The 9,553-nt window shown below is 41.6% G+C and overlaps 1 long non-coding RNA gene across 1 annotated transcript; it reads left to right on the top strand.

The window, feature by feature from the left end:
• The first annotated feature begins 1,018 nt into the window (after positions 1-1,018).
• Positions 1,019-4,781, top strand: LOC124143228. Its single transcript, XR_006862266.2, has 3 exons — positions 1,019-1,161; positions 2,646-2,750; positions 4,235-4,781. It is a non-coding gene; the product is annotated as an uncharacterized LOC124143228 (long non-coding RNA).
• Positions 4,782-9,553: the final 4,772 nt, after the last annotated feature.

The following is a 9,553-nucleotide window of genomic DNA, read 5'->3' as shown; positions in this document are numbered from 1 at the left end:
TGTTTCGTGAATTAGAATATGAAACTACACGATGAAAGAACATTATGACTTGCTCTTGGGGAACCTGTTTCACAGGAGGCAGGAGGATCGAAAACAGGAGGCAGAAATTCCGACAGTACACAATGAATGTTATAAATGTGCTTTGGTTTAATGCTGTTATGCCATGGCTATGTGTCAGCACATCATGATGTTATATGTACGATTTGGAGAATAACGGTGAAGGGTTTTTTCAGGTCGGAACGAACGCGAACCTATAGCTAGGGAACGCGAATTTAAAGCTAACGAACGCAAAATTAAAGATGGGAACGCGACTTTAAAGCAAACGAACGCTAAACTATAGCTATGGAACGCGATAGTTATTGCAAGGGAACGCGGAATTTTCGCGAGAGATGGCATTAAATATATTTTAATTCTTAGCATGGCAGATGTGAGCTTCCGGAATATCAACCTGTATTTCACAATTCATTTATTCGATTCCAGTGCAAACATATTGCCTGGAGATGATGTCGTGATTTGCATCTGTTTGTCAATTGAGAATTCCTGCGTTTGTGTGATCAGAGGTAAGCGAGGACATCGCAAACTGAGTATACACTCGTCCATGTTACACATCTTCTTCAACCCGGCAACCAGGTAACTGAATAATTTATGAAGATCTGATAAGACCAGAACCACCACGACTATCTAGTTCCACTGTGATCTGCAACAATCTATGTTAATTCAACTTAATAAGACGTCTCAATTAATCTAACTTAATAAAAGAAATGTAGATTAGCCAGTAAGACCTATAGTCTACAAACTGAAGCAGTTTTTCACTTAACTTGTAAATCCGATCATTTTCGAAATTAATTCAAATCTCTTTCAGTGACACGAATCAGAAATAAATTGAGGGACGTGAACTGAAATACCTCGCGTCCGAGGCTTTAGGTCGACCAAGTCATCAACGGGTTCCGTTGTAACAATCACTCTTTGTATGTGGCGACTTTCACCTGATTTTGTTTATAAGCAGATATGCTGAATATACCGTGGTCTGTGTGTGTGTGTGTTGTGTTGACGTTGCCATGGTGATATCTACAGTATAAATGTCATTCCGTGTGCCGACCCAGACATTGACGACTTCCTCAACACACAAGATGCAGATTATCATCATCGTTGGACTTCTGGGTGAGAGTCTCAATCCTTTTTTTAACTTCAATACTGTCAGAACAAAATTAATTAACATTCGTGTTCATTTGATTACTTCAAAGTTTGTTTATTTAAATTTGTTTTTATTTTTATGCAAACTATTCCTGCGAACATATTAGTTATGATTTTGAATGAATGCTACATGTTTATTGAATATATTGGTTTATTTTACCTGGTGAAAATGTGATAGGTTTTTATATTTTTAATATCTGTATATGAAGATTATAGACATTTTATGAAAATATATATCTGACGAATTTACAACCCGGGAGTAAATTAATCGTTTAACGAGCTTCTTCATGCCATACATAACGGATAATTGTACTACAGTCAACTACGGTTATAACGAACTCAAAGGGACCACTAATTTTAGTTCGTAATAACCATCGTTCGTTATAAGCATATATACAGCATATATACAACAAATGGCCGGGACTAAAAAGTAAGTTCGTTATATCGGTCAGTTCGTTATAAGCGTGTTCGTTATAAATGTAGTTTACTGTATTATCGAATAATTATCAGTCACCTATGGCGTAAAGAGACTCGTTGAAGCTGAAAGTGGTCGCTTAAAACAGGATTAATTTACTCCAAGTTTGTTATTTTTATCTAAATTTCCACGAAAAAGAGAGTATACCCTGTGTTTGATGGTGCCTAAAAAATAAACAAATAAGAAATGATTATTCGATGGTGATGTATTTGATACGGGTATCACAGTTGTGTTTTGGACCTTGAGTTTCGGAGAGTGTTTCAGCCAAGTGACATTTTGATAACGTTTGATATTTTGTGGTCAGATCCAATTTTCAAGGGTATTTATTTCTTTGTCCCAGGTATATAAGCTGCCTGAGACCTGAATTCTATCAACTTTGTATGTACAGTTTATACAGATTACCAATGACGTATATAATACTCAAATAATTAATATGAATGTGTATTTATTTTTATTAAACACATATCTTATGTTACAGTACAGTACTAGTGTACAAGAATATATCGTTTTCCATCATGTCTCAGGCATTGTCAACCATTCTCCAACTTTGCACAACTTGCGACGAAATATGATTTATATTTTTATCTAAACTTCCGGGCAAAAGAAAGTATAACCCATGTTTGATAAAAATGAAACAAACAGGAAATGGTTATTCCATGGTGAAGTATTGGTTACGAATATCATAGTAGTGTTTTTTGTCTTAAGTTGGTGTTTCGCCGACTGTTTTCAGACCAGTGATGTTGATAAGGGTTCTAATTGTGGTGAAATCCAATGTTCCAGTGTACTCTTTCTTTTCCAGGCAGTTTATATTAATTTAAAAAACACTGTCCTGTTAGTTGAACTACCTAAATTTCAAACTTAAATAAAAGCCCGTAAGGTTAAATTTTGTGGAGGCTATCAGAATGAGGCTCCGATTCTCCGAGCACGATGATGTGACAATGATGGCTATCCGTGACGGCGACATTATACATTGCAGCCTGTGTTTGCCTGGGTGCGGTTCAGAGTGCGACATCAACCACCGCCCACGCTGCTGGGGTGACCACCCATCATGAAACGTCTACACACCACACAGGTCACTCAGGTGAGGGGCGGGGCTTGCTGCTGTAATACTTAAAGGAGATTTAGACTCGGGGCACCTGCCTGTCATACCAAGTTGTATTGAAGTCATTCCAAAAATTTGTTAATCTACTATGTCAAGAACTTATTATCATTGAAGATAATGCCCAATCTGATTACCCTGAGTCTGTGCATCACGTACTTATTACCACGTCTAACCTCCTGTTTTCGAAACTCTCTATATGGCGGTGAGGCCCCCCTTTAATGACTGGCTCGGGTGTTCTACGTACAGACAACAGTGTTAGCGTTAACTCACGTGCGTTCCCTTTGATGGCGGGTGGGGGCACGGGTGGCGCAATCTAGGCGCCGCAATTCGCTGTGAAGAGTTGCGTCCCTTGGGCACGCCAGAAACATATGTTCGTAGGTTCGATTTCCGGTTCGCCCCGATTATGTTTCTAGGTTTGTCAGCACCATTGCCGTGCTCGTCGGTTTCACCGAAGTGGTAAACGTCTGAGATCTGCATCATTTCGGGATTTCCTCCAACATTAAGCTGACATGCCGTGATATAACTGGAATATTGTTGAAAGGAGCGTTAAACCAACTAAATCTTGAACTCGTGTAAGATGCATCCTAATAAATTGAATGAGTGAGTGACTAAGTATTGCTTAACGCCACATCCGCAATATTGGCAGCTATTTTTAAAGTTACATCGTTGATCCTAATCTCCACGACTATGCTGTCGTAAGAGGCGACTAACGGGATCGGGTAGTCAGGGTCGCTGACTTGGTTGATGAATGTCATCGCATCCCAACTGCGTGGATCGATGCTCATGATGTCAATCACTGGATCGTCTGGTCCAGACTCGATTATTTACAGACCGCCGTCATTTAGCTGGAATATTGCTGAGTGCGGCGTTAAATAACAAACAAACAAACCTGTCCATCACTGTCAAGGAAAGAGAGGCGGTAGAGAGTTGAGTCATTACTATTCCACGTGCACTCTTACCGGCCAGGGGGCACGGGTGGCCCTGTCGTCTAAGGCGCCGCGATACGCTGTGCAGAGTTGCGTCCCCTGGGCACGCCAGAAACCTATGATTGTGGGTTCGAATCCCGGATCGCCCCAATTATGTTTCTAGGTTTGTCAGCACCATACCCGTGTTCGTGGGTTTCACCGAAGTGGTAAACGTCTGAGACCTGCATCACTTCGGGCTTTCCTCCCACATTAAGCTGACACGCAGCGATATAACTGGAATACTGTTAAAAACGGCGTTAAACCCAACTCACTTACTCACTCACTTACCGGCCACGAGATAGGGTTCACGAAATAAATTCCAAACTCTGGAAATATGTACTTTAATGATGTAACTACACTGTTATTTATAGAAAACTAGAGAACATATTTTGTGAGGCATGTTTGAGGAGTATGTGACTATGCCATGTCGGGTTCAGTTAAGGGATGTACCTGTTGGTATCTGTGGGTGTTTATATCAATAGAGTTCGGCTTTTACAGGGTCCTCCCCGTTGTCGATGGCGTTGTGGGTCAACGTGGTGTTGTTGCTGGTCGCAGTCTGTGTACAACGGCTTTAACTTCTTCACCAAGGCTACAGCGGCCTTTCCACCTGTAGTAAAGCACCTGTAGGATCTGTGTAGGAACACTCTCCGTCATCGTGTCTCGCGTAAGCTGCTCGAGACTGCTGCTACTGTCCTCTGCTCGGCTCTGCTGCTACTGTCGTCTGCTGGGTCAGCTCCTTTGGGAGCTGCTCGGCTCTGCTGCTACTGTCGTCTGCTATTGTCGTCTGCTGGGTCAGCCCCTATGGGAGCTGCTCGAGACTGCTGTTACTGTCGTCTGCCGGGTTGGCTCCTCTGGGAGCTGCTCGAGACTGCTGCTACTGTCGTCTGCTGGGTCAGCTCCTATGGGAGCTGCTCGGCTCTGCTGCTTTTGTCTGCTGCTGGTGTATGGGTTGTAGTGATGACGTCAGCAAAGATTGCTCACTGAACCTGACCTCGGCCTGTACACACGACTACCTCTTGTTACACAAATAAACACTCTTTGTGAACACTGATGTTGTCCTGTATTTGTCGGATTTGCTCCCCGCAAGTTGCTAGTGAGTGAGTGAGTGGGTGGGTGTTTGATTGAGTGTTTGGGTAAGTGGGTGGGTGGTTGTGTGAGTGGGTAATATCGAGCTAATATGCATTCCAGTTGGCGAGGTGTCACTGTAAAACATGTATTGAATTCGAGGACTGAAAGACTTTGACATTTCTATTGACAAATGCCGATATCTCCTTTACCGAAGGAATACAATGAGTTTTAGCCATGATGGTCACGCTATTGTTGTTGCAGTTGCTTCTGAGCCAGGAATTCTCCGATCATTCTGAACAAACGAACAAGTAAGACTGACGCAACAACAGGTCATTAAGCAATATTATAGAGAGGTTATTTTTTATATTGAACATGATATGGCTTAAGACATCACTCGAATCTGATACCGGAAATGCTGTCAACTCGGTCGGAGCTCATTGATTCTACTTCCGGAAACGACAGATTCTCGTTATTTCTCCGTCAGAGCAGCCAGTGGCATCAGATTTTTAAAGTTTTGACTGCTGTTGAACATTATCAGAGAGTTGGGTTTTTTTTCTATAACTGACATCAAAGTTGTTTATCTAGGAGCCTAAATAACTAAAGAGGTATATTCGTGATAAATATAATACCAAAAAACTATACTTCATGAGAAAGAACAAATTATTTCTGGCCTCACGCTGAGAATATTGTCAGCTTGGCTGTCAGTCGAGGACACTCAGTGGAGTTTTCGGCCTCCATAAAGACTCGCTGACAATGGACCTGCAGACAATGGACCTGCAGACAATGGAGAGGAATGCGGGTTACAAAGATGGCGGTGACTAACACCTTAGTACTCCCTATGTTCAAGTTATTATATAGGTATAATTACAAAGTTATTATATAGGTATAATTACAAAGTTATTATATAGGTATAATTACATAGTTAGTATAGGTTTCAATAATGACAATGTGCAATTGTGAAAGTTTTATGCTTACACATGTATAGCATACTTGGCTTACGGCGTCATTTGTTCTGACCTAAAAAATGTGATTGTTCTATATACAGGTCAGAGGTGCATTGTAATGTGCCGCGGTGTCAGGGAGCGATATCGAGAGGACCTATTTCACTTGGACTGGCTACGTGGGGATTATAAACGTAAATTACATGACACTGATTCTTGACTAAAGGTGGTATTGTGTATATATCGCACCCATGTTATGTAACTGAAAACGGTTGATATGACTACCTTGATACGGGGGATACGGTTGATACGACTACCTTGAAACGCGAGATACGGTTGATACGACTATCTTGAAACGAGAGATACGGTTGATACGACTACCTTGATACGAGGGATACGGTTGATACGACTACCTTGATACGAGGAATACGATTACCTTGACGAGAGGGATACGGTTGATACGACTACATGTACCTTGATACGAGATATACGGTTGATACGACTACCTTGATACGAGGGATACGGTTGATACGACTACCTTGACACGAGGGATACGGTTGATACGACTACATTGAAACGAGATATACAGATGATACGACTACCTTGATACAAGGGATACGGTTGATACGACTACCTTGATATGAATGATACGGTTAATAAGATTACCTTGATACGAGGGATACGGTTGATACGACTACCTTGATACGAGGGATACGGTTGATACGACTACCTTGATATAAGGGATACGGTTGATACGACTACCTTGATACGAGGGACATGGTTGATACGACTACCTTGATACGAGAGACATGGTTGATACGACTACCTTGATACGAGAGACATGGTTGATACTACTACCTTGATATAAGGGATACGGTTGATACGACTACCTTGATACGAGGGACATGGTTGATGCGACTACCTTGATACGAGGGACATGGTTGATACGACTACCTTGATACGAGGGATACGGTTGATGCGACTACCTTGATATAAGGGATACGGTTGATACGACTACATATATATTTCGTTTAATGTAAAGGCAGTCGGTAGAAATACTTATTCACAAGACCGCCTCAATGGTGTAGTGGGTAGAGCGTCTGCCAGGAGGGGGAAGGCAAGAAATTTGGACATTACTTGAAAAGCGCACTCTGTAATTTCTGTCGTTGCAGTATATAATATTCCTACGGGCGGAATGGTTTGTTTTCACTTTACAAGTATTAGCACATATGTAGGTATATCTTCATCATCATCGCGACATTTCTTTATTCTATTTCAAGTAGCGAATACTACAGCCATCAATGAGCGTGTCCTCTGGTCGATCATTCCAGTAAGCTGAAGCGGGAGTAAAATATACAAAGCGTCCCCATTGATGCGGCAATGGGCAAAGCGGGCTAGTTTGTTACATATATTGTAATGTTGTGTACAGTTTCGACCAAAACATTTGCACAGAGTAGCCAATCAACTTGGAGAAAAGTATCGTCAGTAAAATCTTTTCACAACAGAATCCACCGAAATACTTCGTATGACTGGTCCGAGCTTGTTCGGGGTAGAATTGATCTTCAGCAACGCATGCTTGTCGAAAGACAGCCAGGTGGATGTAAAATGTATGTCATCGTAGCTAATGATATCGATCACCGGATTGTCTTGTCCAGACTCGATTATTTACAGACCTCCGTCATACAGCTGGAATATTGCTGAGTGCGGCGTTAAACAACAAACAAAAGCACACGTATGCAGTCCTTGACGAAATCCAGAACCAGTGTCACGTGACATTATGACCTTCCCGGGATTAGCGTCTTCAGGGCACAGTGTCATGTTGTATGGACATAACACCGACTTTAGTACACTGGTATACATCTTTATTCATCCGGCTTCTGTATCAACAATGTATACGCGATTATTCCACACAAACCCGGGAGCCGGGACGGAGTGACACTGTACAAACTCGTGGCCAGCTGCCTGTCTGTTGTGACCACCCTGTACAGATGATCTCACCCGTGAAGATCCGGGGTAGAATTGGTCTCCAGCAACCCATGCTTGCCGTAAAAGGCGACTATGCTTGTCGTAAGAGGCGACTAACGGGATCGGGTGGTCAGACTTGCTGACTTGTTTGATGTATGTCATCGTATTCCAATTGCGTGGATCGATGCTCTTGATGTCAATCACTGGATTGTCTGGTCCAGACTCGATTATTTACAGACCGCCGTCATACAGCTGGAATATTGCTGAGTGCGGCGTAAAACAACAAACAAACAAACAAACGTATGCTTAGAGACAATAGGTGCGTTCGCTTTTTAAAATTTGAGGAACCTGCCTCAACCCAGGTTACCATATTTTTGTCAACCACGGCTGACTAGATTCAACCAGTGTTAATTTCGGATCTTTTAACAGGGCAGTATCCGAAATAAAACGCATAAAATGAAAATGATGGTTGCCAGGAGACGTGGACACACCCATGTGCTACAACACACAACTGGGAGAGGTCATACCACCTTTCATAGCTTGACAAACTGCCTTTTCTATTTAATGCGTGTAAAACGACAAGCAAGTTCAAAATATCGCTTATAATATCAACCCACATGCAAAACCCTCGTCAAAATTGTATTGTTAATTCAAGAGTGTTTATCTCAACAATCGAAAGTTAAATTTCCCTGATGCATATCAGAATACACATACACTATCAATACCAAGTTAATTATAGTCATTAAAATGACGTCACTTTGAGGCTGCAAACCAGAGTCCCGCAGCCCAGGGGTTCAGAAGGTATGGGGAACTTAGATCAACCGAAATATGATGTTAATGAGTTAAAATGAGTGATTTTACGCCGCCTTTAGCAATATTCCAGCAAATATCACGGCGGGGGACACCAGAAATGGGCTTGACACGTTATACCCATGTGGGAATCGAACCCGGGTCTTCGGCGTGAAGAGCGAACGCTTAAACAACTTGGCTACCCCACCGCCCCAGTTAAAATGAGATAAGATTGGTCAAGCAAGGTTAACTTGAGTTGTACCTTGGTCAACACGGGTTCACCTGGATCATCCAGGGATTTTTTTCAAATCGAACGCACTGTCTCGGTCACATTCCGAGAACTATTTACAGCGCATGACAGGAAGCTGGGACCGGGCCGCTGGGTATAACCCCCTCGCTCGCTATAGAATAGATCAGCCTCACACAAAGATGTCATCACAATGTGTATTATAAACAACCACTTTATGTGGTTTTTCATTAAATACTGTCCGCGTCATGCCAAAAGACGTTAAAATTTAGTACTTGTTGTTACCCTGCCTGTTTAATTTCTGTTCAGCCCAGAATAACCTTCTTCTTTTTTAACTTTTTATGTATGTTTCATTTTCATTTTCATTTTACAGTTGCGCATATTACACATATGGTAATTGTAATTGTAAGAGAAGAGTAAATGACAGCTTGATCATGGCAAGTACCTGTTAAAATATCCCATATCATAATTTACATTTGCAAAATATTTTGTAAGTGTCTGGTATTGAGTAAGCTCCCATTGGATATCCTTGAAGGTTGGTATTTGCTGTTCATTTCTTTCTTTTGTAAGTAACACCCGAATAAAACCTGTCCTTTGGAAATATGAATTTTTATTTTCCCTTATTGAGGAGCCAGTTTTCAATATTTGACCAGAGGGGGCGTACCTTTTGACATTGACAAGGTGTAAAATAGTTTCTTTATCATTTGAGCAACTACACAAGTCACTGTCCACGTATCCCATTTTATTAAGTAGCGAATTTGTAGGTAGAATATGATGTAATATTTGGTATTGAAGCCATTGAAATGG

This window comes from Haliotis rufescens, unplaced genomic scaffold, assembly GCF_023055435.1.
Source record: "Haliotis rufescens isolate VD_foot unplaced genomic scaffold, xgHalRufe1.0.p SCAF_6, whole genome shotgun sequence".
Lineage (NCBI taxonomy): Eukaryota > Metazoa > Mollusca > Gastropoda > Lepetellida > Haliotidae > Haliotis > Haliotis rufescens.
The sequence above is the reverse complement of the archived record's forward strand: the minus strand, read 5'-3'. Positions and strand labels throughout refer to the sequence as shown.